The sequence below is a fragment of the Mytilus galloprovincialis genome, chromosome 9 (genome assembly GCF_965363235.1).
Source record: "Mytilus galloprovincialis chromosome 9, xbMytGall1.hap1.1, whole genome shotgun sequence".
Lineage (NCBI taxonomy): Eukaryota > Metazoa > Mollusca > Bivalvia > Mytilida > Mytilidae > Mytilus > Mytilus galloprovincialis.
In genome coordinates, this window is record NC_134846.1 from 53,071,577 (window position 1) to 53,097,236 (window position 25,660).

Genomic DNA, 25,660 nt, shown 5'->3' on the forward strand with positions numbered 1-25,660 from the left:
TTCTATGTACTGTCCAACATCAACAAGAAAATGAAATAATGAACCTTTCAGCAAAGGAATCAGAAATCTTAAATAATGATATTTCGTATGATGACGTTGAGAAGGCTGTTTATCGAGCAAAACTTAATAAAGCCGGCGGGCTCGACCAAATATGTGCCGAATTTCTTCGTAACAACTCGTGTGTGAATATTCTATTCAACATCATAAACATTTGACAATGTAGTTGTGCCTGCGACATGGAACAACATACTCATTAATCCAATATCAAAACCTGACAAAGATTATCGTGATCCTTTATGCTATCGGGGGATAGCTCTGATGTCAATTCCCTGTAAGATATATGCAGATATTCTGAACACACGTTTATCATCCTGTTAAGAAGAGAATAACATCTTAGCCGATGAACAAAACGGCATTAGAAAAGATCGTGGTTGCATCGCACATTTATAATCTCTAACAAGTATTCTAACCAATAGAAAAATCGAAAGACTATCAACGTTTGCTTGTTTCATGGATGCCAAAAAAGCCTTTGATTCTGTAAATAGAGAGATGATGTGGTTTAAACTGATGTCAATAGGCACAAATGGAAAGTTTTTAAAAGGACTACAGTCGCTATATGTAGATGTTCGCTATGCTGTTAAAGTAATCGGCCATATGACCGATATGTTTGGCGATAATATGGGTGTAAAACAAGGCTGCAAAATATCACCATCATTATTCTCTGTGTATGTAAACGATCTTGTCGATGAAATAAACAATCTGAATCTTGGTATCCCGATCAATGAGTCGTGCATTTTGTCTATCCTGTTATACGCTGACGTCATTGTTTTACTAGCACCAGATCAAGAATCCCTTCAAATGATGTTAAATGTAGTCAACAACTGGTGTTCAAAGTGGAGATTAAGTTTTAATTTTGAAAAGACAAAACCATACATTTTCGTTGTCCCGCAACCCCTTGATCGAACTTTAACCTTCTTTTTGGAGACACAACTATTGATTATTGCAGTAAATATCGATATTTAGGATTGTGGCTTGATGAACATCTAAATAGAAAATTTACAGTGAGGGAAATAAGAAAGTCGGCAAGTAGAGCACTTTGCACTTTATACAAAGTTCATTTCATGAGGCGGAATGGACTATAACATATTTACAAAACTATATGAAAGCCTTGTACTGCCTGTTTTATTATATGGAGCGAGTATTTGGGGCATATCAGAACACAAACAATTAGAAACTGTTTAAAACAAAGCATGCCGATACTACCTAGGTGCTTTCAAGAACTCTTCAAACCTAGCTATACGTGGAGACATGGGATGGTCTACAGTAAAAACTAAACAAAATATCGAAGTTTTGAGACTGTATTTTAAAGTTACAAATTTAGATGGAAATAGGCTCGTTAAAAAGATACATGAATCGAGTAAATCATAACAGCGCTCGAGGAATTCCCGTTACTGAAATTTATTTAAAAAAGTGACTTAAGTTCTTTGATAAACGCTCAAAATATGACAATCCGACAAAAAGTTAATATTGTAAAGGACAAGTTAAACACTGTGGATGCTGAAAATTGGCTACGCGATGTGCATAACGATCGAAAATGTGAAAATGGAAATAAACTTAGGACGTTCAGACAGTATAAAAGTTATCTTCAGCCAAGCAGTTATGTGAAATCCGTCAAGTTTAGAGACTACCGTAGAACTCTATCAAACTTTCGCTTTTGGCTCCTTACCACTCGCCATTGAAACAGGACGTTACACCAAGCCAGATACACCTTTAAATGAAAGAATTTGTCAGTTTTGTGATGGAAATACGATTGAAACTGAACAACATTTTTTAATGAACTGTAATTTTTATTCAGACTTGAGAGAGGAACTTTTAAATTCACCCTTTTTATCAAACTAGGTTTTTATTATCTTGCGTGTAGAAGAGAAATTTAATTATATTATGAGCTGTGATGAAATTCAATTTCTATTAGCTAAAACATTGCATTTGATGTTTAAGAGGAGAAAGATAAATTTATAACTTTTAAAGAACTTAAATTTTTAATTCTTATTTATTAGCATATTATTTAAGATTTTTAAATCAATTCTACCTTTTTTGTTCTTTTAAGTGAAAAATTGTTGATCTACGGAATAATTGTTTTGAATTTAAATTTTTTTTTTTTTTTTTTTGAATGTTTTAAATTGTGTATTCATTTAATGAGCATGAGGTAAAAGTGTCTCATATGTCTTTTAAGGCAGGAATCTAATATGTTTTTATGCTATTTTTATCTGATGTATAATATATTATGTATAATGTTAGATTGTGACACTGTAATAAACTAATTACTTACTTTCTTACTTACTTATTTACTTACTTACTAATTAGTTTTTTATGTACTGACTCTCAGCTATACAACGAGAAGCTAATTTATATGTTGATTTTAAAAGCATAACGTTACGTCATTTTTAAAAACTTAACTGCCTTGATAAACATGCTAGCGGTTTACATGTGATTTCTGCCTGCTTCTGTATGACAGACATTTCCTCTATATGGTACGCATTATTTAGTGATCGGAAGACAAATTTCCGATGTTTATCCAAAACACTTTGAAAAATTCTGCAATGAAGCCACTTTTATTAGTTGTCACCCTTTTCAATGCTGGTGTAATTTCAGTAACTGTCATGTAATGATTCTTTTTCATTATCTTTTAATTTAGATGAGTGAAATGGTGTTTTCCTTGACAAATTGATTTCTCATAAAATATTTTTATTTGCTGCAAGATTTCTTTTTAATTTATAACTACAGTGTTATCATCAGAAATAACTTTTTCATACTTTTATTTACAAAATTGTGGGTAACAAGATTATAAATATAGTTACTTGGTCTCTCTCCTTCTTCAATCAACTGGGTTCACCGAACAAATTGACTCTTACCTTATTTTGCCTCAAAATACTAAGTTCACATTGATTCATCTCTTTAACATTCTTATTGTCATCAGTATTTAAATTTTGTTCTAGTTTTTGTATTTCTCAATAAAATCGTTTTTTTGTTTTACCTTTTCCCTCATTATATATGTTGAATATACAATAGTCTTACCTCTGATCTCATTGAGAAGGCTCTCTCAATTTTACACTTCAGCATTGCAACAGCACTTTAACGTGGTGTTCGTTTATCGGGGGTTTCAGCACTGGTTCCTCAGTTGAAAATACCATTCATCACTAGATGTGCATTAAGCAAGTCGTTTTTCAGTGCACTACTATTTCCCAGTCTAGGGTGCCAAACACTAAAACATCGTTTATCGTTACAGTGGAATCTATATGTTTGATTAAAAACAGATCCTATGCCCGGCCCTACCATTGTCCCCAACAACGATTTATCGAGCATCTAGCACCGTCCATATCGTCATTTGTCGAGCCACAATTTCTTGCACTGTCTCCAGCAATCTTTGTCGGGTCACAATCACTAGCACACTCTTCATTACGTATCAATTTACCTTATCTTAACCGCAGGCACAGTCTCCAGAAACCAGCTGTTGATCCAAGATCACTAACACAGTGACAGCAACCATTCGTTGAGACACAACTACTATCACAGTCTCAAGCAACAATTTGTAGAGCCACAACCCAACTGCTCTCAGTCTCCAGTCATTTTTTTTAGCCACAAACTCTAACACAGACTCCAGCAACAACGTGTTGAGCCACAACCACTATTTCATTCTAAAGAAACAATTTGTCTTAACAATATAACTATAGATAGAGCAACACGGCGGATGTTTTTACTGAAAAACGAACCTCACCCAATTTAACCCCCCAAAGATGGGATTTGTGTTATTCAATTTTGAGTTTGTCTGTGAAGTCTATTGTAGAGGTTTTTTTTTGTCGACCTACTTTTCATTGTGTTGTGTTTTTATTGTCCCTTTAGTATGTTCTCCTTATTTCATTAACTTTAGGATAAGAACATAATTGTATACTTTGCATTTGTTCGTAATATTTTTGAAAGAATACGAGAAAAGATGACACACTGATGCTGAAGACTTGTCATGAGACTTTCTGTCTCCCATTTATGAAAAGAATTACATGCCTTATACACTTCAAGTTAATGAAACTTGTCATCGAAGAACATTATGTCATCATAGCTACAAATGAGGACTTTAGATAGCTATGTTTAATTCAGTATATATTTATTGAATTTTTATGTATATCAATATATCATTTCCCGAATTATGAATGTCAAACGATAACGCATTTTGTCTTTGAAATTTTTAACAACCGCTGTATTTCCATGAGCAGTGGTGACCCGGATTCAAATTTCCCTGGTCTGTAAGGATAACGCTAAATCGGTGGTAATATGAGCTGTATGACGAATACTCAGCCAGCCTACAACTGAATTCACAAGCCTGTTCCATAACCTGAAAAATGGAAACCGATGGATAATTTCATTTCACGAATGGAATTATATTTAAAGATGAATTAGGCGACTTTTATGAGGCACATTTATCTGTTGATGTTACAAGTGGTTATTGACAAAAAAGTTGATTTGTTTTTCTCTTTGTTGTGTCGTTTATACTTATTTTGGTGTTTATATATTTAGTATATATCAAAATATGACATCTTGTCCTAACTATACGAATGATGACATATAAATTCAATTTCTTTTAATGTTTTGAAATTAATATATATGTTGCATTTATAAGTAACATACTTGAAATTTTCCATTTCCACTGCATCGCAAGAATACCGCAGCATGATCCGTCCACCTGTTATTGTATGTGCCATGCTCAAATGTTGCTATAGCTGTCCCCGCTGCTACATATCCTGTACCATGTTGACAGTATGCGGCCACCTTTTATCAGATAGAATTGATATTGTTACTCAAGCTAATTTAAGGATAATTATATTGAAATCGATTTTATGGTCAAAGCAAAAATTTACAATTTGTTATTTTCCTTTTAAATTTTAAATAACAAAGTGTATACAAAACTATGATTGCATATTTAAAAAAAAACAATACCATTACCTCAATAAAAAGAAATGAAAAAATTAAAACTGAAGAAAACAACAAACACAATTATGATTTAGCTACAACCAAACAAAAACAAAAACTCGATTTGAAATTCTAAATTTCTGAGTAACATACTTGAAATTTTCTATGTCCACTGTCAATCAATAAGTGTATAAAGTAAAATAAACTCATCAATGATCCAATGCTTATGATTTTGCATGCCAGACGCGTGTTTTGTCTACGTAAGACACATCAGTGACACTCAAATCAGGAGACAAGAAATGCCACTTTTTAAACGTCATTATTTTGAAATTAGGCCCAGCTGTATCTGTATTTCGATTTCAATAGGATTTACATTATTATCAAACATTAAAACGATTTAAAGAAATGACACCGAAAGTTAAAGAATCGTTTTAGATGTTTTAGTTCCAATAGAACACCAGTATGGAGTATGGCACATTACTTTTAATAGCTTATAGTACAGCTGCGTAGGATTTCATCATCCCGGCCCTTTAAGAGTTATATCCCCTTAAAACAATTTCGTTTATTTGCATTTTTCTTAAAAAATATTAATACATATAAAATCGATTAAAAAATAGCAACAAGTACATTAACAGATAGCAATGGTAGTCAACATCTCCCTATATCTTTAAACAATTATTTTGATATAAACCCTAATAAGAGTTATTTTCCCTGAAATACTATACATAATTTTATAAAAAAAATCATATTTTGATAACCTTGTAGAGACTTGGACCTTCCCCAATACCGACCTTGCAAGGGCTGTATAGCCAGTCAAGGTCGTTAAAAACTTCCATTTGTTGTCTTCCCCAATAATCTTAATTTCATATGACCTTTCATTTACATCCAAGGTCAAATATTATTGATTTGATCCCCTTGAGGTCAATTTCAAACAAAAAGGTAAGGTTGTCGTATGTCAAATAAAAGGACATAATGTGTACATCTCAAATATCAAATATATGTCCTGTCCTCCAAAATGTGTTGAATGGGATTAGTAAGTGCAGAAATCTACAAGATGGTGTTGTCGCATATCAATAAACTCATCATGGATACCGAGATTGAAATTTTATATTTGCGCCAAACGCGCGTTTTGTCAACAAAAGACTCATCAGTCATCAGTGACCCTTGAATAAATTATTGTAAAAAAGCCAAATAAAGTTCGAAGTTGAAGAGCATTCAGGACCAAAAATTCCTAAAAGTTTTGCCAAATACAGCTCAAGTAATCTATTACTGAGGTAGAAATGCCTTAGTATTATTCCAATAATTCAATGTTTTGTAAACATTTAATTTATAAATATGAACATATCAATGACAACCCAAGTCAACACGGAAGTGCTGACTACTAGGCTAGTGATACCCTTGCGGAATTAAAACTCCACCAGCAGTGGCATCGACCCAATGAGAGGCCTGGGGCCATTACATAGCAATGCAATGTAATGCATTACATTACAATTACTTTGTGATTCTTTCATTACAATTACATTTTTCTCACATGTAATGCATTACATTACAATTACTTTGCCTGTGTAATGCATTACATTACACATTACTTTTTCAAAATAAAACCTAAAAACATTTCAAAAACAGATTTTTATAAGAAATTGATAAATATTACAGGGGTATATGTACAAGGCACACTGAATTTGACTTCCATTATTCCAGTGCATTGATTGAAATTTCTTCACATGGCTCAGACAAGTAGATGTCAACATCATGTACTGCACCATACCTGTGTCTATATGCTTTGATGGAGTAGAAGAAGGCATGAAACTGAAAAAGTCACTTTTAAGTTTCTTAGGTGATGGTAAAAAATAAATAAATTATCATATACTTTTGTTTCTAACATTGATCACTTAATCATTAAGGGATTTCAAAGGGATATAATAAATGTGTCATTAAAGGATTATCTTGTGAAATGCCTTAGGGCTCTGTGATCATGAGGACAAACATAAGTTGAGAAGATTTGATTGCAATAAAAACTTTTAGATATTAATTAGGTGAAATAAGAACACAGACAGGACCCAAACCACAGTTTGGTTTAAAAATGTTGTTTGACATATTCAATCTTTCACTGAAATACATGTAAGGTGTGTATAGAATTAAGAAAACTTCATCTTCATATTTTTTCCATTCATCTATATAGTTTTGTTAGATAAATTTTTTATAAGATTTTTCATTGAACACCAAACCACCAAACACCAAAATATTCCTAATATCATTTTAAGGTAGCACAATACAAAGATTTTATAACTCCAACTCCCAAGTTTTAAAATGCTGTAACTTTCTTAATAATGCTTGAAAATTTATAAAAGTGGTAGTTTTGGATAGCTAACAGATTACTCTTTCAAATAAATGCAATTGTTAGTATTATGCAACAATTATGTAACCAATTATAATGTTAACTGTGCCTAAAATATTTTTCACCTAATTTCCACTTTCAAATGAAATTAGCTTCTGCATAGGTATCCCTAGAGAGTTGAACTTATTATATGTTGTTCCTATGACCATTATCTACAAAAGGGTGTCTCATATTTCAGATAGAATGTATAGAACAAATTTTACATCTAATTAAACATTATCTTCTTTTATGTGGTTAGGATGTTTACACTAATTAGAGATTTATGAGAGAATGGAATACAATAAAGACAATCTGAGACACCCTTTTGAAGCCAATGATGTGTTGCTTAAGATTTCGTTAAAATTGTCTGTATAGTTAAAGAGATGATAGAGCTAAATTAATTCAAGTGAACTTACCCAGATTTTGCCACTAATTACATAATAATTGATTACATAATGATTGCATAATAAAAATATTGCATTCATTTAAAAGCTGAATCTTTTATCTATCTATATATACCTCTTTTATTATTTTCTATGCATTCATAAGAAAGTTACAGCATTTCAAAGGTTAGTGATTGGAACTAAAAACATCTTTGTATTGTGCTACCTTAAACAAATATCAGAAACCAAGATCAAGACTTCATAATTTTTACCATTTTATATTAATTATCTTAATGTGTGTTTTAAAGATTAATATAATTTTTTTAATACAGTAATTAACTGTGACAAAAAATTTATTCCATACTTTCTTTTGTTTTTGTTAATTTTTCATTTTTATTATACAATATTCTTCAATTTTATGTATTTCACCAATTCGTAATGAAAGTAATGTACTGTAATGGAGGCATTACATCAATTTTTATCTAAAGTAATTATTACATTACATGTAATTGTAATGCAGATAATGTGCATTACAAATTACTTTGCATTACATCACAAAAATGTAATATTACAATGCATTACAATTACAAATTACCATTACCCCAGGCCTGCCCAATGGTTGTAAATTAACTAAGCATAGATACCAGGATGGCAATTTTATATTTGCGCCAAACGCGCGTTTCTTCTACAAAAGACTCATCAGTGACGCTCGAATATTTTTTTTTGTAAAAAGCCAAATTTTTGTAAATAGACAATATTCCCTATTCCCTATTCGTTCCTATTCGTTACTTATTCCCTATTCCCTATTCGTTACTTATTCCTTATTCCCTATTCGTTACCTATTCGTTACTTATTTCTTATTCCCTATTTGTTACCTATTCGTTACTTATTCCTTATTCCTTATTCGTTACCTATTCGTTACTTATTCCTTATTACTTTTTTGTTACCTATTCGTTACCTATTCGTTACTTATTACTCATTCCTTATTCGTTACTTATTCGATTTTTGATATCCTTCCCCCTTTTTAATTGTTTATATTCTTATCTCTGGTTATAGTTCTAAATTTGTTGAGGTAAAATGACCTTTTTATGACCTATTTATATGTGTTCGTGCTCAACCGATCCTGTTGCTTTATGTTAGATACTTATTTGTTTCTTATTTGATTTTTATACGTTCTACCTTTTAAATGTTTTATATTCGTATGTTTGAAGATCAGGTTCTTGGTTCGAAGAGGTGAAATCACCTTTTAGCGCTTGTATAAAAATGAAGATGTTATATGATCGCCAATGAGACAACTCCCCACAATAGACCAAAATGACACAGAAATTAACAACTATAGGTCACGATACGGCCTTCAACAATAAGCAAAGCCCATACCGCATTGTCAGCTATAAAACATGTTAGCGGGGTGTACATCGTTTCGGAGCTTGACTAATACCTTGTTTATAACACGCGTATTATACGTTGCACCTTTTAGAAAATGATTTTCAATTGTGTGCTTGTCTCTGGCGGTAACGATGTGTTTTTAGAGATGAAATAACCCTATTAGCGCGTATGTACCCGTTCCAGGGAATAGGTAATAAGTAGCGAATAGGTAACGAATAGGGAATAGGGAATAAGTAACGAATAGGTAATGAATAGGGAATAGGGAATAAGTAACGAATAAGTAACGAATAGGTAACGAATAGGGAATATGGAATAAGTAACGAATAAGGAATAAGTAACCAACTTGACGTCAATCAGTTGAAGAGCATTCAAATGCAATGTCATCAAGTCTACATTACAAATATTATACTTCCGATCACAAAACTTAAGGTAGATAGGATCATTTTAAAAGTGTGAGGAGTGAAAAGTGTAAGAAAGTATGTTTGTCGAAAATCATATAAAACAATAACAGTGCAAATATCAGATTTTTGAGGATTGAAAAGCAATTGAGATACCAGAGTGAATTGAAAATTTCAAAATGTCTTTAAAATCATTTGGAAATTTCAAATTAACAAAATAGAAAATATCAAATGTTTATATAATCATCACAACTAAATTGCAATAAAGATATTAAAGGTGATTCGATTGTTTTGTCCTGTTACATTTAATGACAGTTAAAACATTATATTTACGTTATAACCAGGAGACCACAATCCTGTATACGGAGCTCCACATTCGCATTTGACAAGTGCAACACACTGGCCTCCACAAGACGATGCAGGACAGTCGTACTGAGATACTTCATCAAATCTGTGATGAAGATCATATCTCCATTGCTCATACGTTTTCTCGCCGCAGATAACCGGTACTTTTGCGTCAGTTTCTATTGTTAAAAGGACTGCAAAATATCATTAAGTTGTGTTTAAATTTATTATTTTATTGACGAAATGAGTTTAATAATTGTTCTATTTCATCATTTCGTGTTGTTTATTCTTTAGTTTTCGATGTTGTGTCATGTGTTCTATTGTATGTATGTTTGTCTTCTTTCTTTTTTAACCAGGCGTTGTCAGTTTATTTTCGATTTAAGAGTTTGACTGTCCCTCTGGTATTTTTTGTCCCTCTTTTAAAAGACACAGGTAAAAACAAGAATTTGATTGTGTATGTATCATTCGAAAGAAATGAAAATACGATGCAATCTCAGAATAGAATAGACCACATCTGGCTTATGCAAACTTACAATCATTATGCATGTCTATGTAAGTTTACCAATAGTTTACACCATATTTGATTAGTACAAACAGATACCGATCGTGTAAATTATTTATTTACAGTGTAAACTTACCAACACTGCAGAATATGACTCCCCAATACTGCATATTGAATCTAAAAAAGTTATATAAAAAAGATAAAAAGAATACAGTCACACATTGGTTCATTTTGAATTAGAAAACAATATACAAAGAGTTGTAAAAAGTTAGCTATAAATCTTTTCAGAAGAAAATACATAAATTGTCATGTTTACCTTATATTACTCAGGGAAAATTTACAATTTTAATGTTCTAAAAGACTTGAAACTTGAACAGTCAAGGCAACGGTCATGTTGATTGGATTTGAATGAAAACAATAACTTCTGAGAGAGAAAAATCAAACAATGAATCATTGTGTGATTCAGTGACACATAGTTAAACTTCACTTTTGACACACAGATAATTATATAGGTCTAATGACACATGGCATTTTTTTTATCAGGCAGGTGGGTCCGGTGACAATTCTGGTTATAACAAAAGAGTGAATTTCCTATACTGATTTAGGCTTTAAAAAATCAATGTCCTATGACTTGTATGCAGTAAAAAAATATGTGTCCTATTAATTTAATCTAAATTAAGTTGGCATTTAGTGATATGATGTCCTTAGTGGTGGTGGTTTTTCCTTTAGTAATGAATGAAAAGGTTTTTTTAATATTGTTGTTATAAGTAGGAGCATGATAATAAAAGATATTTAAGATTGAACTCGAATGAAATTTCAAAAATCTGGAATTTAAAATTCATACTTTAAATTTAAACAGCATAAGTTTATAAGATACAGATAAGCTAAAAATATGAAAGGATATGGAAGTCCTTTTTGTAATATATAATGTTTCAAGCTTTCTTGGACTTGTAACTTATATTTACCATTTGCATTATTTGGACTTGAAATCGTAAGAAAAGAAATCTAGATTCTGTTTTAAGTTTGTCAAAAGGCATCTGAAAAAAATATATGTATACGTTGTTCAACTTTGCCTATTTACCTTGAAAGATGTTTATCTATTTAACTTGTTCATTTGATGCTTATTACTTCAAGTTTAATGTCCATGTTTATTTTGTCTGCCAAGAGTTAAAAATGAATTAATTCGTTTCAATATGAAAGCATCATGTGTTTCCATGATAATATACTAAAAATGATTATTTAAGTAAAAATTGAAAATTTTTTGGTCGTATATTGGTATCACGTTGGCGTCATCGTCGTCGTCCGAAGACATTTGGTTTTCGCACTCTAACTTAAGTTAAAGTAAATAGAAATCTATGAAATTAAAACACAAGGTTTATGACAATAAACGGAAGGTTGGGATTGATTCTGGGTGTTTTGGTCTCAACAGTTTAGGAATTAGGGGCCAAAAAGGCCCCAAATAAGCATCTTTCTTGGTTTTCGCACAATAACTGACGTTTTAGTAAATAGAAATCTATGATATTTTAACATAGGTCTAGGAGCACAAAAGGAAGGTTGGGATTGATTTTGGTAGTTTTAGTCCCAACAGTTTAGGATTTAGGGGCCAAAAACATGTCCCAAATAAGCATTTTTCTTGGTTTTTGCACAATAACTTTAGTATTAGTTAATAGAAAACTATAAAATCTTAAGACAAGGTTTATGACCACAAAAGGAAGGTTTGGACTGATTTTGGGAGTTTTGGTCCCAAGGAATTAGGGGCCAAAAGGGTCCAAAATTAAACTTTGTATGATTTCATAAAAAAAATGAATAATTGGGGTTCTTTGATAAGCCAAATCTAACCGTGTATTCAGATTCTTAATTTGTGGTCCTGTTTTCAAATTGGTCTACATTTAGGTCCAAAGGTTTCAAAATTAAACTTACCTTGGTTTTAACAAAAGTTGAATTCTTGGGGCCAGTTTAAATGGCAGTGAAAATTTTCGTTCTTGAATTATGATATAAAAATGCGTAAAACTTGTGAAATATGCAGCATTAGTTAATTTTTATTGAATTTAAATGTGTGATTAGTAATGCCAAAAAAGACTGACAAAAAAATCAAAAAGGACAAACAGGACAAAAAACGAAAGAGGGAAAAGGCTAAAGGAAATAATTCATCTGAAGGCTCGACAAGTGATAGTTCTTTGTTTACAAAAGGAAAGAAGAAAAAGTGTTCAGGTGACATAAAGAGTGACGAAAACAAGGTATTTTTAACAGATACACTAAGCGAGGCCTTCTCGTGTCTTTACAACAACTCACCTACTATCAATTACGATTAAAATACAAACATGAACAATTCAATTAATCAGGGATTTAGTCAATACACACCCATTCAATCAAGTACACCAAAATTTCCAGTACCATGGCCAGCCCTATCAGTTTTAACAATACCCTAGTCCACCACCGCCACCCCACCCCTGCCGCCTCATCTAGCAACAAACGGAATTGAGATGATACTAAATGAACTATGTAAAAAAGTTGATTCGATGGAAACAAAACTCAACAAGCTAGACTCTATTGAAGAGCGATTAAACAAATACGAATCAAAATTTAGTGCAGTTGATGTTGATATGAAATCATGCAAAGACAGAATAAGTACGCTTGAACATAGTGCCCGATTTATGTCCGATATAAAGGATGAACACCAAGCTATTAAAAAGAAACTTGAAAAAGTGTCTGAAAGCATAGAAACCTCAAAAACAGTAAACTTAAATGTGAAAAATAGACTTGTCGACGTTGAAAAACAAAACTTTAGCAATAATCTTCTGTTCTTTGCTATCGATGAACAAATTGAAGATACTGAAAAATGGATACCGGAATAAACGGGGCACAGGGTGATCCCGAGGAGGCGAATGCTGCGGAAAAAAAGTACCGGAAAATTGCATAAACATTATTACAGATTTTCTCGAGCAAAGGTTGAACATTAAAGACGCTAAAACGCGCATAAAACTCGAAAAAGCCTATAGACTTGGTAGGAAAAAGGCGAATGCCGAAAAACCGAGACCAATAGTGGAAAAAATTCGCTGAATTCGCTGATCGGATAATGGTACGAAAAGCTTCGGGTCGCTTAAGACAAACAAGTTTTGGAATTAGTCCCCAGTACCCGACAGAGGTGTTACTAAAACGAAAAAAAATAATACCGGTTATGAAGGAAAAACGTAAAGAAAATAAAGAGGCATATTTAGTAGGAGATAAATTGTTCGTTGAAGGAAAGTTGTGGCAGGAATAGGAGTTTGCGGAGAATGGCTGTACTACTGTTGAGAGTGATAAGTGTAATAAATGTTCATTAAATGTGTGCTCATGGAATATCTCTAAAGGTCTGTTGCAGAAACTAAAAGACAAAGAATTTTTAATGGAAATAACAAATTGTGATATCGTATGCTTAAATGAGTGCTGGGTCAAATGCCCGACGGAATTCGAATTAAATGGTTATGATAAAAAGTTTGTTTATAGGGAAAAGTGCAACGGAGGAGGAGTAATTGTTTTCTATAGAAAGTGGTTAAATCCGTATATTGAAGTTTTGAATTGTTGTGCTAATAGTATGATATGGTTAAAAATAAGCAATGTTATTATGTTTGATAGTAAAGATTTGTATCTTTGTGCTATATATATGCCCCCTGATAATAATGTGTTTTACCGAAAGTATGACTTAGATGTCTTTGAAGTCTTGCAGGAACAAATAGAACATTACAGTGTATTAGGTAACATTGCAGTGATTGGTGATCTCAACGGAAGAATAGGTTTAGAAAATGACTTCATAACGCAAGACAGTTTAAATGTATTTAATTGCTATGAAACTGTTTTACTTAATTATGAACCTGATCTACCAAGTAAAAGAACAACAGAGGACAGAAAGCCGGCTAATTCGTTTGGTCGTAAAATTTTGAACTTATGTAAATCTTCTGGTATTAGAGTGTGTAATGGTCGTTTTGAGAAAAAAAGTGAAACTTTTACATTTCAAAATAAGAATGGATGTAGCATAATTGATTATTTGCTTTTATCTTGTGATTCATTTTCTATTGTTAATGATTTTGTCATTGGTGATTTTACTACTTTTTCATGTCATGCACCGTTAAAAGTTGTATTTAAACTTAAAGGATTAACTTTAAATGAAATATGTACTTGTAAAACTGTAAAATATGATTGTTATAAATGGAATGAAGGGTTTAAAGATGACGTTAAAAGGGACCTTACGGCGAATTCCGATAAAGTTAATGAACTGATGAATAGTTTATCCGACGAGCCAAGGAATATCGACGAAATTGTGAACAATATTAATTCGTGTCTCTCCGATATTGTCAATAAATATACAAAAACAGAAGTGACTAAAGTTTTAAAATGTGATTATTGTAACAGCTCAAAGCGAACTTATAATCCTATACATAAAAGGCAGGATAAACCGTGGATAAACGATGATTGCAAACAATTGTATATAGAATATAGACGCTCGTTGACACAATTTAACCAAAATAAGTGTGAAGAAAACAGACTAAACTTGCTAAACAAAGATTTAAACGAACTGAGAATAGTTTAAAAAGACGATACAAAAAACACAGGGGAAACATGTTGAGTTCTATGAGAAAAACAAATCCTAAGTACTTTTATCGAAAATTCAGGAAACGAAAAAAGGCCATACAAAGCAACTTAAAATTAAACGATTTTGTTACGCATTTTAAAAACTTAGTTTCTAAAGAAGAATTTGACGACGGACCGGAAGTAGAAGTCAACAATGAAGTCATTTATGAACAATTGAACCGACCTTTTACGGAGCAAGAAATTGATGTTTGTGTGAAAAAATTGTAAAACTGAAAAAGCAACAGGCTACGACAATCTATTAAATGAATTTTTGAAGGAGTGTAAATTAGCCCTACTGCCACTGTTATGTAAACTTTTTAACGTAATACTTCTTACCGGTTGGTTTCCTGAAATATGGGTCAAGAGTGTTTTAGTTCCGCTATTTAAAAAGGTCAAGTTGATGATACAGGAAATTACAGAGGAATTTCGCTTGTGTCTCATGTTGGGAAATTGTTTACTTCTGTCATTAATACAAGACTATTAAAGTGGTGCGCAGAATACAGCATATTGACTGATGCGCAGTTTGGATTTGTCCCTGGATATGGTACACACGACGCGATTTTTGCCCTTCATTCTATTGTATCAAAAGGTTTACGTAAAGGAAAACGTCTCTATTGTTGTTTTATTGATTTTGTCAAAGCTTTCGACAGTGTGTCACATTATGTTTTATGGCAAAAAATGTTAAAATGCGGTATTAGTGGAAATTTACTGAATCTTATTAAATCAATGTATTCTAAGTTAAAAACTTGTGTTAAATTAGATGGGGAATTTTCAGATTTCTTTCATTGTAATGTTGGCCTAATGCAAGGCGAATCATTATCACCGTTTTAATATGCAATTTATGTAAATGACATAGAAATTGAGTTAATTAAACAAGGAATAGAACCATATGAAGTAAAATTGTTAAATCTTTATCTTTTTATGTATGCTGATGATACAGTTCTCTCCAGCGAAAGTATTTCTGAATTACAAAAAATGATTGTCACTGTATATGATAGTTCACACAAGAATGGTCTTGACATTAATTTAAGAAAAACCAAAATAGTTGTTTTTCGTAACAAAGGTGTACTGAAAGAGAACGAAAAATGGTATTTGAATTGTAAAATGATAGAAATGTGTGATCAGTTTGTATATCTTGGTTTGTTATTAAAATATAACGGTACTTTTACTGTAACACAGAAAACACTATCTGAACAGGGTAGAAAGGCTACATTTTGTTTATTGAGTAAGATTTATGATGATTGTTATAACACTGAGACTTTGATATCCTTATTTGATACATATGTAACAAGTATTGTGAATTATGGTTGTGAAATATGGGGTTTCCATAAGGGAGCTGATATAGAAACGCTTCACTTGTACTATTTAAAAAGAATTTTGAAAGTTAGAAAAACGACTGTAAATCATATGGTGTATTTTGAACTTGGGCGTTTACCATTGTATGTAAATAGATATGTAAGAATGGTACGTTACTGGTTGAAGTTATTAGAATCTAATAATTGTATATTGAATAGTATTTATGAAGACATGTACGAATCTAGTTTTGTTAAACCGAATGATAAACTCAATTGGAGTTGTAAAATAAGAGACATACTAAACAGGTATGGATTGAATGATATATGGTTAGCACAAAGTGTTGGAAATAGTCAATTATTTTTGCATGAATTTAAAAAAAGAATTGTTGATAATTATATAGCTGAAGGCTTGTCATTTTTTGAAAATACTTCAAAATGTAATTTATATCAATATATACATGATGGACATACTTTGCAATTTTATTTGAATCGACCATTGAACAGTTTATACCAGTCATATGTAACTAAATATAGAATCAATTCACATTCACTTAATGTAGAAACTGGAAGATACTTTAATATTTCCAGAAATGAGCGTGTTTGTAATATGTGTAATAAGAAAGTAATCGAAGACGAATATCATTTTATATTAGAGTGTGATAAATATGTAAATGTCAGAAGTAAATATATTAAGATATGTTATTATAGAAACCCATCTACTTTCAAATTAGTTCAATTACTATCTGTAAGAAATATTAAAGAATTAAATAATCTGGGTAAATACCTGTATGAGGCAGAGAAAATTCGTAACACTTGATTTTTGTTATGTACCTTTATTACAAATGTAAATTGTATGCCAAACTCCGCTATATATTAATGCTTTATATGTATATGTTTATGTAAACAGTATTAAATTTGTGTATGCATTTAATCCTATGAGCTGTATATTTGCTTACGGAATAAAGAATTATTGATATGCTGAATCTAAACATGTACTTAGATTTTTGATTATGGGCCCAGTTTTCAAGTTGGTCCAAATCGGTGTCTAATAATTATCTTAAGTATTGTGCAATAGCAAGAAACTTTCAATTGCACAGTATTGCACATTAGCAAGAAATCTTCAATTGCACAGTATTGTGCAATCGGAAGCGGATTTAGGGGGGAGGGGCCCCCGGGCCCCCCTTTTTGGCAACAAATTTGGTTGCTTATATAGGGAATCACTGAAGTGTAACTGGAGTGGGCCCCCTCTTAGGCAGTCAGTGGGCCCCCACTTATGAAAATTTCTAGATCCGCCAGTGGCAATAGCAAGAAATCTTCAATTGCACAGTATTGCTCAATAGCAAGAAATATCTAATTGCACAATATTGCGCAATAGCAAGAAATTTTCAATTGCACAGTATTGCCAATAGCAAGAAATATTCAATTGTACAGTATTGTCCCGTTTTCAATTTGGTCTACATTAAGGTCAAAAATTAAACTTTGTTTCATTTCAACAAAAATTGAAGATATGGGGTTCTTCAATATGCTGAATCTAACCATGTATTAAGATTTTTAATAATTAGGCCCGGTTATCAAATTGGTCGACATTGAGGTCTAAAGGGTCTAAAATTGAACATTATTTGATTTCATCAAAAATTGAATTCTTTGGGTTCTATGATATGCTGAATCTAACCATGTATTTAGATTTTGGATATTGGACCATAACAGGTAAATGTCCAATTTAAAGTTTTTAAGTTCAAGTTCTTAGACCACATTCATTCTGTGTCAGAAACCTATGTTGTGTCAACTATTTAATCACAATCCAAATTCAGAGCTGTATCAAGCTTAAATGTTGTGTCCATACTTGCCCCAACTGTTCAGGGTTCGACCTCTGTGGTCTTATAAAGCTGTGCCTTGTGAAGCATCTGGTTGGAATAAGGGAAAGAGGGAGGTGAAAAAAATTGAGGGAGATTTCATAAATTACAAAGAAAATTACTTCAAGTTTTTTTTTTTGAAAGGATTAATATTCAACAGCTTGGTGAATTGCTCAAAAGAAAAAAAAATATTTTAAGTTCATAAGACCACATTCATTCTGTGTAACCTAAGCTGTGTCAACTATTTAATAACAATCTAAATTCAGGGCTGTATCTAGCTTGAATGTTGTGTCCATACTAGCCCCAACCGTTCAGGGTTCGACCTCTGCGGTCGTATAAAGCTGCGCCCTGCGGAGCATCTGTTTCATTCATTTGTTTATTTCTTAATTTGTGTGAATTAACATTGTTATAGTTAATGTTAATTACTTCACTTTCATACCACAACAAATATTGTAATAGTACATGTATCACTTATATTTGTATCCATATAACAAACAAAAAATGAAAAGGAATAATTTTGCAATACCTTTTGAATACTATAACTTTTTAGATATTTAGACATATTTAGACTAATTAAGTAGATAATGATAATATCTGCTTGACATGCTTGAAATTCTATCAGATTACTTTTGGAGCAGTTATGAGTCTTTGGAGCATGCTCACAAAGGTTCTTTTGGTGAAATCATTTTCATATTGGTCAAAATTTTTCTTTACTTCGACCAGCTTTGGAGGAGATATAATCAAAGAATTGATATAAATCAGCACAGAGGTTTACTTCCTAGCTCATTTAGCCCAAGCATCATGTCAGGCATTGTCATTACTAAAAACCAATAAATGTATTCTAATCTGAGGAACAATTCGACATTTTAACAAAAAAAATTACTAATAATACTGACGATCCACCACAAAGTAATATAAATAGAACCATACCAATAGTAAGCAAATGCATATAAAAAAAGATGTGGTATGATTGCCAATGAGACAATTCTCCACAAGAGACCAAATGAACACAGACATTAACAACTACAGGTCACTGTACGGCCATAAACAATGAGCAAAGCCAATACCGCATAATCAGCTATAAAAGGTCCCAAAATGACAATATAAAACAATTCAAACGCGAAAACTAATGGCCTTATTTATGTTAAAAAAATAAACAGAAAACTAATATGTAACACTTAAATAAACGACAACCACTGAGTTACAGGCTCCTTGTATCATGTTCTCAAATCTAGATATCATCTCCCATTTAGAAAAAAACACTCGAAAAAATGAATCTATTATTTGTTGCTCTCCTAGCTACAAAATGTATCCAAAGTCAAAGATGTAGAACATATTCTATCATAACCATTTGGTAACTAATGTAATTACTGTCTCCTCCATGCCTGTCTTGAAAAAATATTAAATAAATAACACTCCTAATGCTCAGATCGGTTGTCACCGTGCAACACAGTTAATAACACCATATAGGAAAAACATAGAACTCCTTTTGTCATTAGACACTGTCAAACATCCAAACATACTATCCACACTCATCTGTGTCCACACTTGTTATTTAAGTAAAACAATAAAGAGCCGATATGTCATATTTGTACATAGATAAAATTTGCCAATCAAACAATTACTTACTAAAAATAATTTTGTGTATTTCCTATGATAAAGCACATGTATACTGAGAAAAAAAGGTTTACAACATACAATCTTAAATTAAGATATTTAAAAAAAACCAACTATACTTTAAAATATAACAAATAAATAAATATAAGTTTTAAAAGTTAAACTATTATATAAATTGTGCATATGTTTCTTGTTTGGATATTAAGTTAATCATTTGTGTATTTTTTAGAGCAATAGTTTCAACAAATCTTCATGTCGTATAGTTACCAAAAGTGAAAAAAGTGGAGACCCTATGCCTGAAGAGGATTTTTCTTTTTGTCCATCTGTGGTTTGCTATGGTCCTACCTTGTTGATAAATATTGCACGGTGACATGTTAAAATGGAACAAAGAGAATAATAAAAAATATCATTAAGACTTTTATTTTACCAAATGATGTGTATGTTATGAAACTTACACTTAGAATATACCGACTCTCTCTCAAAAATTTGTTGGCATAAATTACAAATGTATTATTATACATGGCAAACATAAACAAAATAGTTTACTTAAAAATGTTCAAATCAAATAGATATACGTATATATAACATTGTCCTTTTTTAGCTCACCTGGCCCAAAGGGCCAAGTGAGCTTTTCTCATCACTTGGCGTCCGTCGTCCGTCGTCCGTCGTCCGTCGTCCGTCGTCGTCGTCGTCGTCGTCGTCGTCCGTCGTCGTCCGTCGTCGTTAACTTTTACAAAAATCTTCTCCTCTGAAACTACTGGGCCAAATTAAACCAAACTTGGCCACAATCATCATTGGGGTATCTAGTTTAAAAAATGTGTGGCGTGACCCGGCCAACCAACCAAGATGGCCGCCATGGCTAAAAATAGAACATAGGGGTAAAATGCAGTTTTTGGCTTATAACTCAAAAACCAAAGCATTTAGAGCAAATCTGACAGGGGTAAAATTGTTTATCAGGTCAAGATCTATCTGCCCTGTAATTTTCAGATGAATCCGACAACCCATTGTTGGGTTGCTGCCCCTGAATTGGTGATTTAGGGAATTTTTGCTGTTTTTGGCTATTATCTTGAATATTATTATAGATAGAGATAAACTGTAAACAGCAATAATGTTAAGCAAATTAAATTAACAAGTAAGTCAACATGACCAAAATGGTCAGTTGACCCCTTTAGCAGTTATTGCCCTTTATAGTCAATTTTTAACCATTTTTCGTAAATCTTAGTAATCTTTTACAAAAATCTTCTCCTCTGAAACTACTGGGCCAAATTTTACCAAACTTGGCCACAATCATCATTGGGGTATCTAGTTTAAAAAATGTGTCCGGTGACCCGGTCAACCAACCAAGATGGCCGCCATGGCCAAAAATAGAACATAGGGGTAAAATGCAGTATTTGGCTTATAACTCAAAAACCAAAGCATTTAGAGCAAATCTGACATGGGCTAAAAATGTTTATCAGGTCAAGATCTATTTGTCCTTAAATTTTCAGATATATCGGACAACCCGTTGTTGGGTTGCTGCCCCTGAATTGGTGATTTTATTGAAATTTTACTGTTTCGGGTTATTATCTTGAATATTATTATAGATAGAGATAAACTGTAAACAGCAATAATGTTCAGCAAAGTAAGATTTACAAATAAGTCATCATGACTGAAATGGTCAGTTGACCCTTTAGGAGTTATTGCCCATTATAGTCAATTTTTAACCATTTTTCGTAAGTCTTAGTTATCTTTTACAAAAATCTTCTCCTCTGAAACTACCATGCCAAATTTTACCAAACTTGGCCACAATCATCATTGGGGTATTTAGTTTAAAAAATTTGTCCGGTGACCCGGTCAACCAACCAAGATGGCCACCATGGCTAAAAATAGAACATAGGGGTAAAATGCGGTTTTTGGCTTTTAACTCAAAAACCAAAGCATTAAGAGCAAATCTGACATGGTTTAAATTGTTCATCAGGTGAACATCTATCTGCCCTGAAATTTTCAGATGAATCCGACAACCCATTGTTGGGTTGCTGCCCCTGAATTGGTGATTTTAGGGAATTTTACTGTTTTGGTTTATTATCTTGAATATTATTATAGATAGAGATAAACTGTAAACAGCAATAATGTTCAGCAAAGTAAGATTTACAAGTAAGTCAACATGACCAAAATGGTCAGTTGACCCCTTTAGGAGTTATTGTCCTTTATAGTCAATTTTTAACCATTTTTCGTAAATCTTAGTAATCTTTTACAAAAATCTTCTTCTCTGAAACTACTTGGCCAAATGAAACCAAACTTGGCCACAATCATCATTGGGGTATCTAGTTTAAAAAACGTGTGGCGTGACCCGGCCAACCGACCAAGATGGCCGACATGGCTAAAAATAGAACATAGGGGTAAAATTCAGTTTTTGGCTTATAACTCGAAAACCAAAGCATTTAAAGTAAATCTGACAAGTAGTAAAATTGTTTATCAGGTCAAGATCTATCTTCCCTGAAATTTTCAGATGAATCGGACAACCCGTTGTTGGGTTGCAGTCCCTGAATTGGTAATTTTAAGGAAATTTTGCTGTTTTTGGTTATTATCTTGAATATTATTATAGATAGAGATAAACTGTAAAAAGCAATAAATGTCAGCAAAGTAAGATATACAAATAAGTCAACATGACCGAAATGGTCAGTTGACCCCTTTAGGAGTTATTGCCCTTTATAGTCAATTTTTAACCATTTTTCATAAATCTTAGTAATCTTTTTCAAAAATCTTCTCTGAAACTACTGGGCCAAGTTCATTATAGAGATAATTGTAAGCAGCAAGAATGTTCAGTAAAGTAAGATGTACAAACACATCACCATCACCAAAACAAAATTTTGTCATGAATCCATCTGCGTCCTTTGTTTAATATTCACATAGACCAAGGTGAGCGACACAGGCTCTTTAGAGCCTCTAGTTTTTTTTAAAAGTAATGTATATTACTCTTACCTCAATTATTCTCAAAGTTGTTTCAGACAGATCAGTATGCATATTCTTAGATGCCCCATGTATGCATTTATATGGTTTACTTATCTCCTACAAGGAAATGGAACAGCAAATATGAATAGAACTTCGTGCTGTCTGCAGAGGGGTTCTTATCATCTACAAGGAAATGCACAAAATCAACCCTACATGGTATCTTTACATGTTAAAGCTGGGTGTAGTTCAAATACTTGTACTTCACAGATGAAATGGAGAAAAAACGCATGTCTATATATGTTTGTGAACTTTTAACACTTTCTAATAAAAGTCATATCTTAAAATATAACTAGTCTAACGGAATTAAAGTAGCTTTGAGTGGTCAAAGAACGTTATTTTATAGCAGTTTAGTAATTAATCTTAATATTTCATTTTCCTACCATTTTGAATATAAATAATAATATTTTCATGAAATTAGTAGACGTTTCGACATTGAAAAGCTATGTTTGATGTTCAGTCAAATTCGATTTGGTGTATTGTCGTCCATGATTGACTAGTATAAACAGTGAACATCAGTTTGCCTCCATCATTCTTATCGTAAATAACAAGTTAGATTCCTTTAAATTCAAAGCAATCAGGGGGCTTTTTTGGTCGGGTGTTTTTAGTAGTCGAATTAGCCTGTCAACTCTGAGGTTATAAGTTCGACCCTGTACGTGACCGAGGCGCTCTAAAAATGACAAATAATTAGTTATAAAGGTACCAGGATTATAACTTAGTATGCCAGACGACAACTAAATATCACATTTATACAATCAACGTTCATATACTAGAATCAGGACTTAGCACTTCTGCCACAAAAATAAAGTGACAAACTTACCTTCCACTTGAAAAACTGTACCTTGGATTCCTCTTAAAAAGATATAATTCAAATACAGATGATCAAAAGACGTGCATCGCGCTTAAATACAAAATACTATAATAGAGAACCGGGTACTATTATATCAATCCTAAACCAACTAGAACTACCACCACTATCATTAAGAAGGAATATATCCTGGATTACTCTAGTTCATAAAGCAATACACCAAACTATAAAATAAAGTATCTGCGAAAAAAGTTGGTTTATAGAAAAGAGAACAAACTTCTAGACAAGCTGTTAGATGAATGAAGGAATGAATAAGTTTATTTGCAAAATGCATATTTTTGTCAGCTAATGTTCCTAGACACAAATAACAACGAGAAAAGCTTTTATAAATGACCTAGATCAAAGAGTCTGAGCTATGTTTGCTGTTAATAAAGCACAAGTTGAGTAAAATGTTATTTATTCAGAAATTAATTTAAAATGCAACTTACATCTTAACAATTATAATAGTATTGCATAAATGACAATGACTTTAATAAGCAAAGGTGGGGTTGAAAAGGTGCCACAAATCCCAAGAGGGATCCCAAACCGAGGACTCTGTATTCAACTAAAGGAACTCCAGAATTGGAAAATTGAGCAAGCCATGTTGACCTCAACAAAAAACACCCAAAATTGAATAAAATATACACCTTTTAACTTTTGCATTTCAAGTAAAAGTGAAGAGCAAACCATGTTGACCTCTACAAAAATAATAGCACAGATTATAAACAAAACAAAAAATGATATATACAAAATAATCATTGATAATGAAACTTGTAAAGGAAAGGTAGAGCAAGCCATGTTTACCTCTACCAACCCAATTAATACCATTCAAGCTGCTCAGAAAAAGTAACCAAAATTTTAGGTCAACACGGCATTCCTTATCTAATTTAACATAATGATGCAAATCATTGACAGTAGTGGACAGCCCTATGAGGTATGAAACAAAGGATCTACCAGGTAAAATGACACGTGAAGCAAAGTTTAAGTGGCCCAAAAGCTGCAACATTTCCCTTTTTGTACAATATTTTTTCCTGCATAATTTTTTGATGTATTCACAAATGCGATCGACTTTATTAAGCGGTAGTCGAACTTCCATTTTTCAGAATCTAGAATAATAACCAAATATTCTAAACATTTAACAGGACCTATTGTCTTATATTTTGCTATAGGAATGTTCAGTTTTTTTGAAAATCATCATCATTATAGCCATAGTCCTCTCACCATCAGCATCTGGTGGATCTATCGTTAGGAAATCATCCAATAAATGCAAAATGCTATTGACTTTGTAATTGTTTTCTGCAATATGACACAAAGCTTGGGATAAATAGTGAAAAAATTTGGGGCTTGAACAACATCCAAAAGTTAAACGGACATAAAAATAATACATTTTTTTCCATTTTATGCAGAGAGGCCACTGACTTGGTATAATTGGACAATTTTTCGAACTTGCAAAGCTAGGAATTTCTTCCAAATTTCATAATAACATCAATGGCGTCATCTATTCTTACATAAGACATTGAGCAATCCTGTTTGTCAATAAGATCATTAATACTTAGATTTTTGTCATCATTATGTGGTGAAGATAAGTCCAATATTAAGCGCTTTTTACCAGAATATTTCTCTTCTGCAATACCAATTGGGCTTACCCTATATTTTTGAAAAGGGGGATCCTTAAAAGGCCCATACAAGAAACCTTTAAATACTTCTTTCTCTTTCAACTCAGAAACCACATCTGGTTGTGTCCTAGCAGATAAACTATTCCTACATTCTTTTGTAGGTAAATCTGTTGTAGATACCATAGTATCAAACCCTTTCTCTAAGCCATTGCATAAATAGTTAACAATTTTTTTGTCAGGATGAGATATTAATTCTTTTGCAAGTTTAATAACATTAATTGGAGTAGTTGCCAGATATGGAAAATCATGTAGTCATTGACCTTGCTTATTTGTTGTTATTTTCTCAAACTTTTGTGAAGAGTTTACTGTATGTGGCTGAGATTGTACTTCAGCCCTACCTTGAGAGGGGGAAACTTTTTGACAAGCTAATAGGGTATGACCAGCGACTTTACATCTACTACAGATATGTGAAAAATGACAAAA

The 25,660-nt window shown here is 32.3% G+C and overlaps 1 long non-coding RNA gene across 1 annotated transcript; it reads right to left on the bottom strand.

Annotated features, from left to right (window-relative positions):
* Window positions 1-4,138: 4,138 nt before the first annotated feature.
* On the bottom strand, window positions 4,139-22,802 carry LOC143046975 (uncharacterized). Its single transcript, XR_012969335.1, has 5 exons — window positions 22,688-22,802; window positions 10,490-10,530; window positions 9,840-10,045; window positions 4,681-4,821; window positions 4,139-4,387 (listed from the first exon to the last, which is right to left on the bottom strand). It is a non-coding gene; the product is annotated as an uncharacterized LOC143046975 (long non-coding RNA).
* Between the last annotated feature and the right edge of the window lie 2,858 nt (window positions 22,803-25,660).